This window comes from Condylura cristata, unplaced genomic scaffold, assembly GCF_000260355.1.
Source record: "Condylura cristata isolate star-nosed mole 26May11 unplaced genomic scaffold, ConCri1.0 scaffold00032, whole genome shotgun sequence".
NCBI lineage: Eukaryota > Metazoa > Chordata > Mammalia > Eulipotyphla > Talpidae > Condylura > Condylura cristata.
In genome coordinates, this window is record NW_004567133.1 from 16,545,460 (window position 1) to 16,552,985 (window position 7,526).

Genomic DNA, 7,526 nt, shown 5'->3' on the forward strand with positions numbered 1-7,526 from the left:
AATGGGGAGGAAGGACAGGATTCTCTTCTTTCTTCTTCAGTTGGGATGCTCGTCACTTCCTGCCGTTGGACAGGAGAGCTCTTGGTTTTTGAACCCTCAGATTCCAGACACCAGTGCCCGCCCCTAGACTCTCTGGCCATTGAGTTTGACGGGGATCCACAGCACTGGTTTCCAGCCCTGGGACTGGTACCAAATACACCAGCACCCCCCTGGCTTTCCTGGGGCTCCAGCTCACGCACGGCCTGCTGTGTGTCAGCCTCTATTTCTTCTTCCTATAGCTCAGCCTCTATTTCTTCTTCCTCCTTCTCTCCTCACCCCTCTTTTCCTCCTCTTTGTCTCCCTCTGTCTTTGGAGAACTCTAATCCTAAGGCACATTTTGACACTAAAAGAAGTTCTACAAGAACTGCTAGCATTTTCAGAGTGAGTTTTCTGAATTGGTTTTGGTGTTTCTGGCACTGGGTCTCTCTCCCTCTCTTCTCTGTCTTTCTCTCTCTCATTACTGTTTGGCACTGATTCTCCAATATGATAGACATGGGGTCACTAAAGACTGCATTTCCAGGAGAAAAGAGAGCATGATGGTCCACAGTGTGGACTATTTATAGAGATACACAAAATACCTGTACTGGACATTCCTAATTAACCATTGACAAGGAGCAAGCAGCTAAGTAGGTCTGATACTGTTAAGGGGAAGGATGTCCTAAAGGAACTCTGCAGAGTCTTGAGGACTCCACCCCCTACACAAGTGATTGGAAACTACAACTCCCAGCAGCACCAGGGAGAGAACTGCGAGGACTCCAAGGCAGAGCTAAGCAGGCATTCTGGGACATTGGGAGATAAATAGGGCGCCATTGCGTCTCTTGCTTGGAAGCGGCTCTCTGGACCGCCTGACTCTAGGTTTTCAATTAGTTTGTTACCAGAGCTCCAAGTCTGCTGAGCCGGTAAGATATTCCAGTTGTTGTTTCCTGTTCTTTTCCCCTTTTGTAAATAAACCCGTTATTGACCCTTTTGTGTGTGCCTGCAGTACAACTGAATTTAAGCGCGAGGGTGAGACCCCACTGACAGGCGGCCCAGTTCACACTGGGGTGCCCTGTAACAATACCTTGAAAAAAATTCAACTAAAGAATATAACAGCTCACGCTGGTTGCTCTCAATTGGGCTGGACAACGTGGTGAGGGAAGATGAGCTCGGGGCGTGCATTCCTAGCTTCCGTACCACAGAAATGATCTGCTAGCTGCTGAGGTCCCCAGAGGGAGCCTTAGCTTCTGCAGCCTCGGGGGAAGAGGCTGGAAAGCAGAGGCAGCCTCAGGACCACTGGACGCGAGAGCAGGATGGCCGCCGGCCATCAGAGGCTGGCAGCTGATGAGAGGCCATGATGGGGAGAGAAAGTCAGGATGGGGCTCTTGGGAGGACCTGATGAAGTTAGGGGGCTTAACCTCTAAATGCTCATGGGTGTTTATAAGAGGCGTCTCCCCTCTCCAGGGGTTTCCTCACCCCAGTACGATGGGCTTCTCCTTCTCCCTTCCAGGTCGTTAACCTGCCTTGTCCGACGGAAAGGGACCGGCCGTCCCCAGGTGAATGCCACGAGGGCAAGGCACCCCAGGCCACTGTGCTCTCTGCCCTGTAAATAGACTCAACACCCAATAGCCCCTGGAGGTAAAGTACACTGCCTGAGCTATGAAGAGGTGCACTAGATCCCAAGAGAACTATAATGAAGAACTACTTTATTTTATCAATTAACTAGCTAATTAATTGAAGTACCACTGGTCTGTATATTTGTGTTTTGAAGATAAGCTCTCCCTTCGGGTGTAGACACGTTAGCACGCAGGTCCGCAGCATTCCTGTAGTTCTCCACCAGCTCCAGCATGTTCTCTCGTGACTTGACACTCACCAAACCCTCTCCCGGGAGTTTCTGGAAGCAGAGATCATGTGTGGGAATGAATGCTAAGAGTGGCAGGAAGATAAATCTGGGTCAGGCTGAATTTATTGCCTGGGCCCACGAAGCAGAGATTCTGCATGCCACGTGGCTCAGACAGTTGGGAAAGAGGCTGGTGGGTTGGTTGAACTTGGACCCAGTGATGGCCCGCCCTCAAATGGATTCACACATGCCTGTCTCTTTTGGATTCAAGAACCTAGGGAGATTGCAGAGTTAGCATGGATGTGCCATTTAAGACTTTCTCCCTGCATCGGGAGGGCCCAGACCCTTCAGCAGTATCTTGAGGAGCAGACTTGAGGAGCACTCTAGTGTTCCTGAGGCTCTTGTGGAGTTCTGGTCTCCGGAGGCCCCTCTTGGGCAAAGTTCTATGCAGCGGGAGGCACTGGATCGCAGGGGGCTGGGCCGATCGTGTGTAGCACTCCAGGTCAGAGACGGGAGGCGTGCTCCTGAGGTGGACCGTGGAGGCACGGCAGCCCTTGGACAGCCCGGTGGGCACAGACCTCTGGCCACTGACTGGTTGATTGTGGTCTTCCTAGGAGTGACATAGACAGTCTTCTTTTTTTTTTTCAATTTAAAAAATATATTCATTCCATCCTCCTTCAGTTTTGTACAGCGTATGCTTTCCCCGTGAAATTCTCACCACTCATTCACCTGTGCACCATCACACAGTCCCTTGTGGTCCTCCCACTCCTGCGCTGGCCCTTTCCCCCTACACTCTTTTTTTTATTAAAAAAATTTTTTTTAAAGATTTATTTATTTGTACATGCAGAACTGGAGTACAGGCCAGAGATGCGGAGGGTGAGAGGATTCACCAAAGACAGATTGGGGTGCAGAACAGGCAGATTGACGAAGCACACTGCTGAGGGGAGCAGCGGGCGGGTCAGGAGAGGTCTGCCGCGCCATGTGGTCACCTCCGGGGCAGGCGGGAATCGAACTCATGCGTAAGTGGCTTCAGCTTCTCAGTGCAGCGCTTTAACCCGCTGCGCCACCAGGGAGGGACACTCCCCTACACTCTTAACTTGATCTGTATAAAGAGAAAAGTTTTAGGTCAAGTGAAACAAACCTAACTCAAATCATGAGAATGGAGAGGCAGGGTCCCTCCAGCAATCCCCAGGCTCGAACCCTTTGAATTCAAGGAGGGGAGGCTGGGACCCCTGAAGGATCCTCCAGGAAGGAGCCTAAAAATTGTAAGGTCAGTCTTGCAACCTTACCCCCAAGGGACCAACAGGGCCATTGCGTTAGGGAACAGGAAGCAGGCAGACCTTCTGGGGACTGGTGGATGCTGGCCTGGAATGACAATGGTCTAGGAGAATCACAGGCTACAATCACGGCCAGAACAGGGGGTGATGGAGATGAGGCCGTCATTACAGGTGTAGCTCAGGGTTGTCTCTTCATGGGTCTGGTGGCCGGTGAACCCACCCTGCGGTGATTTTCCCCACCCCGGGGTGCATAATGGGGATAAACACACTTAGGAGCTGCTAGAATCCTCACACTGATTCTCCTAGCCGTGGTGAGAAAGGCCATGGGTAAACCCCTCTGTCTCCTTGAACTTCAGTTTGCCATCAGTACAATAATAAGCTGGGTCAGGTGACCTCCTAGACCCTTTCCTCTGTGACATTCTTGATCAGTTCCAGTAAGTTAAGAACTGCCAAGTTGCTGCATGTACTATGGCTGAGTCCTAAAACTTTATGGCAAAAGCCATCTGTCCCTAATCTTTAGTAATTCTACAGAGATTTCTAGTGTCCCTTCTGCCGTGTCTCTATACACAGGAGGCAAAAGAGGCACTAAATTCTGTCATCTCCACTCTTCAGCCCTTTATGGCGGATCATTAGGATGCATTTGCCATGGATGATTGAGAAAGAGAGCGGACAGTGTTCAGACATTAATGGGATCCTGCATTAGCAAACATGTAAATTCCACTGAATATTTTATGTCAGGCAGTGTAATATAATGAGAGGGCCTCTAAGAGTTGGCGGGTGGGGGGGGTTGTTGAGAAAAAGATTTATTCCTCTGGGGACACAGAATCAAACCCTCAATATAGGTGCCCTGGGTTTTGGAAGAAATGACAGCTTATTCAACACATCTAGTGAGCACTATGTCCTGTGAGCTCTGTCTTTATGATGTAAGAAAATCATTCCAGAATATGAAAACATTAATTTGAAGAATAATCAGTACCTGATTTTGTCACAGGATTACACATAATAAGCAAGAGCTAGAATCAACCTAAGTGTCCTATAAGGGATGAGTGGGTACAGAAGATGTGGTGTACATACACAGTGGAATACTACTCAGCTATGAAAAAGACGAAACCCTTCCATTTGTGACAACATGACAACATGGGTAGAACTGGAGGGTGTTAGGCTAAATCAAAAGGACAAAGTTAAACATTGCATGATTTCTCTTTTAAGTGGTGAGTAAACTAAATAAACTACTGAACTAAAGGAAAAACACTTTCAGACTATAAGAACAAAATAGTGGTTATGAGAAGAAGAGAGGGAGAAGGATAGGGGATGAGGAAAAAGGAGTCAATTGTATGATGATAGATGGAAACCCAATTTTTTGGTGATGAGAATATGAGAATAATATAGTATATATAGATGCTGATTTAAAGTTGAACATACAATGTTATAAACCAATGTTACTTCTCTAAAAAAAAATCATCTGGAGTAGAAGACTAAGTTCTCAAATTTGACTTTGCTACTTGGTATCTGGCTGAACATGGAGCAAGCTTCTTCAGCTGGTCAGCAGGTTTGCACATCTGTAAAGTGTGTAGGGGGGAAGAGTACTATCTCCCTCTTGGGTCACGGTGAGGTCTAGAAAGACAGTGTTTACAAAGTGCCCTGCTCTGTAGCTGGCTTTCCATCATGGTGGACTCTACTTATCACATCTCTTTGCAGATGGAATAGGAGGGTTAAAAGATGTATTTCACCATTACATTCTAGATGAACATCCAGGCAAGACATTCCCATGGTATCCAAAAGTCAACCTCCTGTTCTGGTATGGAAGCACCCTGCTGACGAGCCAAGTTTCCATTCATTAAACTCAGAAGCTTTTACAGGATGAGGGTTGGTTTGCAACTGCTTTGTCGATGTCTTCCCTTAATTAATGCCATTCTCAATGTAAAGTCGCATTGATAGGACCATTGTCTCTCCAGGACCCCGCCGCTACAAGGTCCAGGACGATCTATTCCTATCCAAAGTATTTAAAATAGTTTCCCTACTCCCACCTTACCCCCCCCAATCAATTTATACTAAATGCTGTTGTAAAATCAAATCTATCACCCAGGGGATTAAGAAATACGAAGGGCCAATTTAATGACAGGATTTAGTTCATTATTTATCTTCTAGCATGTAAATTATAGATTGTCATAAATTTTTCATTCTTTGGGTGCCCACTACCTAATTCCAGCAAAAAAATAAAATGCAGGGGCCTGCATTCCAAAGAGCAAGTGTCTCCTCTCTGGGCACAAGAGCCATCTCCTCTGCCTTCTGACGGACGATAATCTGTCAGAATGAAAAATTAATGGCTGCTCCCTTAATTCATCATCGCCTGCCTGTGTTCTATTAATGCCTCTCCCTTCTTCTTCCCGCCTCCCCTCTTCCCTCCTCCCTCACCCACCCCAATGCCTGGCTGTTCACCAGCAGTGAGTGGGACGCAGAGAACTGGACTAGTGATGGCAACAGAAAAGAAAAGCAGATGCATTGACTTCTGGACTCCTGGGTCAACGGGAAAACACAGACTCTGCTTTCTGACCCGCAGCAGGACCTGGAGCCCTGACACAGCACTCGGGAACCACAGAAGGTGCCTGCGACCTCCGTGTCCCACCAGGCTGATGGTCATTGTGGGGGGCATTGGCTGCATGGTGCTCAAGACCACTATGCACCGTCTGGTGATGAACCTGGGAATTCGCAAGGAAGCTTCCAAGTCACCGGATCCAACTCTTTGCTTTACAGATCAGAAAATGAAGCTTCAGAGAGGAGACGAGTTTTTCTAAAGGTCACGCTACCAGGGAGATTGGCACCACTACAAATTATGGCTGTCAAACCCAGCTGGGCTCCGAGAGCCACCCAGCGATCCTTCCATTTGTCTTAAATCATCTCTCTTTTCTAATTCCCTTAAAGACATCCAAATTTCCACTCTACTTCCTGACTATTTGTAGAAGCTGCTCTTCTTCAGTACAGTCACATAGGCCATTTACCAAATGTCCCAGCACCCCATTTTTCTGGGTTACCTGTATCCCAGCTCCTGGAAGTTACCGTTATGGCGACTTGTGTTGGCCAATAGCTTTAAAACAGGTGCAGAATCTGGGTCCTCCCTGGTGGCACAGCGGGTTCAAGTACAGCACATTGAAGCTAACGGCACTGCAGTGCTAGTTTGCTCCCCACTTTGGAGGTGACCCACAGGGCGCAGCAGACCTCTCCTGTCTCCCTGCTGCTCCCCTCAGCAGTGTACTTTGTCCATCTGCCTGTTCTGTCCCAACTCTGTCTCTGGAGAATCCTCTCACCACCCCTGCACCTCTGGCCTGTACCCCATTTCTGTATGCATAAAAATAAATCTTTAAAAAAAAACAACAGGTGCAGAATACACTGTAGTTTCTTCTCACTGCAATGGCCACCATTTGGGTGGGGTGGGTTTGAGAAGCTGTCAGCTTCGTCTTTGGGGCTGGGAGAGGGCACCCCTCTGGGCTGTGTCTGCCATTGTGAGGGGTATATTCTGTTGTCTTAACACTCTGAAATGCTAGGGTCATCATTTTCCTGCAGCAAGACTTCCACGCTGATTCTTAAATGCACTGGATAAGTTGAGGTCACCACGCTCCCCCTCCCCAGCTTCCTCCAGATGCATCTGTGCCCCGGGGCCTCTCATTTCCTGCAGGCTGACTGAATGAGGCATCTCTCCCCCACCATGGCTTCCCGCTCCCTTTGTTCCCATTTTGCTAGTGTATCCTTTCACGGACTTCCTCCTCCCTCAACCTCTCAGGCCTTCTCCCTTCCCTTTCTCATCCAATATTTCTGAAAGTGTTGTCTATTCTTGTTTCTCCCTTTCTCACCTCTGTGCCCTCTCGATCCATTGTAATTAGGTTTCTCCTCCTATATTCCAATAAAGTTCTCTATAAGGCGCCCTGGCAAAGATGGGTCCAGTTATTCACCCTGCGAGACCCGCTGACCTGCCCGGGACTGTTGATTTTGTATCTTCCTTGAACCATCATGACCTTGATTTCTAGGACATCCAGTTCTTTCGGATCTTGGCCTTCCCCAGGCAGCTGCTTTCTGTCTGCTTTGGGATGGTTTTTCTGTTACCATTTCTCCGAGTTCTGTCCTCATGTGTTCTGACTCCACATTTTATCCTCATAATTTAATTTCAACTCTGTGACTCTTAGATGATATCTCTAGTTTATGTATCTCCCTAAAGACTCAGACTGATGCACTCAGCTACCTGCTGTTCACCTCCTGCTGGTATCCATAGACCTGTCATCCTCGAATGTCCGAAGGAGCACTTGTCATGGTTCCCAAAGCTGGCCTTCGTGCTTTCTGCTTTTTCCTAGTTGGTGGCATCATTGTCTTTCTGAGCACCTGTCCAGTTCCTCTTCCTTTGC

The 7,526-nt window shown here is 48.0% G+C and overlaps 1 long non-coding RNA gene across 1 annotated transcript; it reads left to right on the forward strand.

The window, feature by feature from the left end:
* The first annotated feature begins 846 nt into the window (after positions 1-846).
* On the forward strand, positions 847-6,354 carry LOC105854283. Its single transcript, XR_001145965.1, has 3 exons — positions 847-938; positions 1,526-1,653; positions 5,578-6,354. It is a non-coding gene; the product is annotated as an uncharacterized LOC105854283 (long non-coding RNA).
* Positions 6,355-7,526: the final 1,172 nt, after the last annotated feature.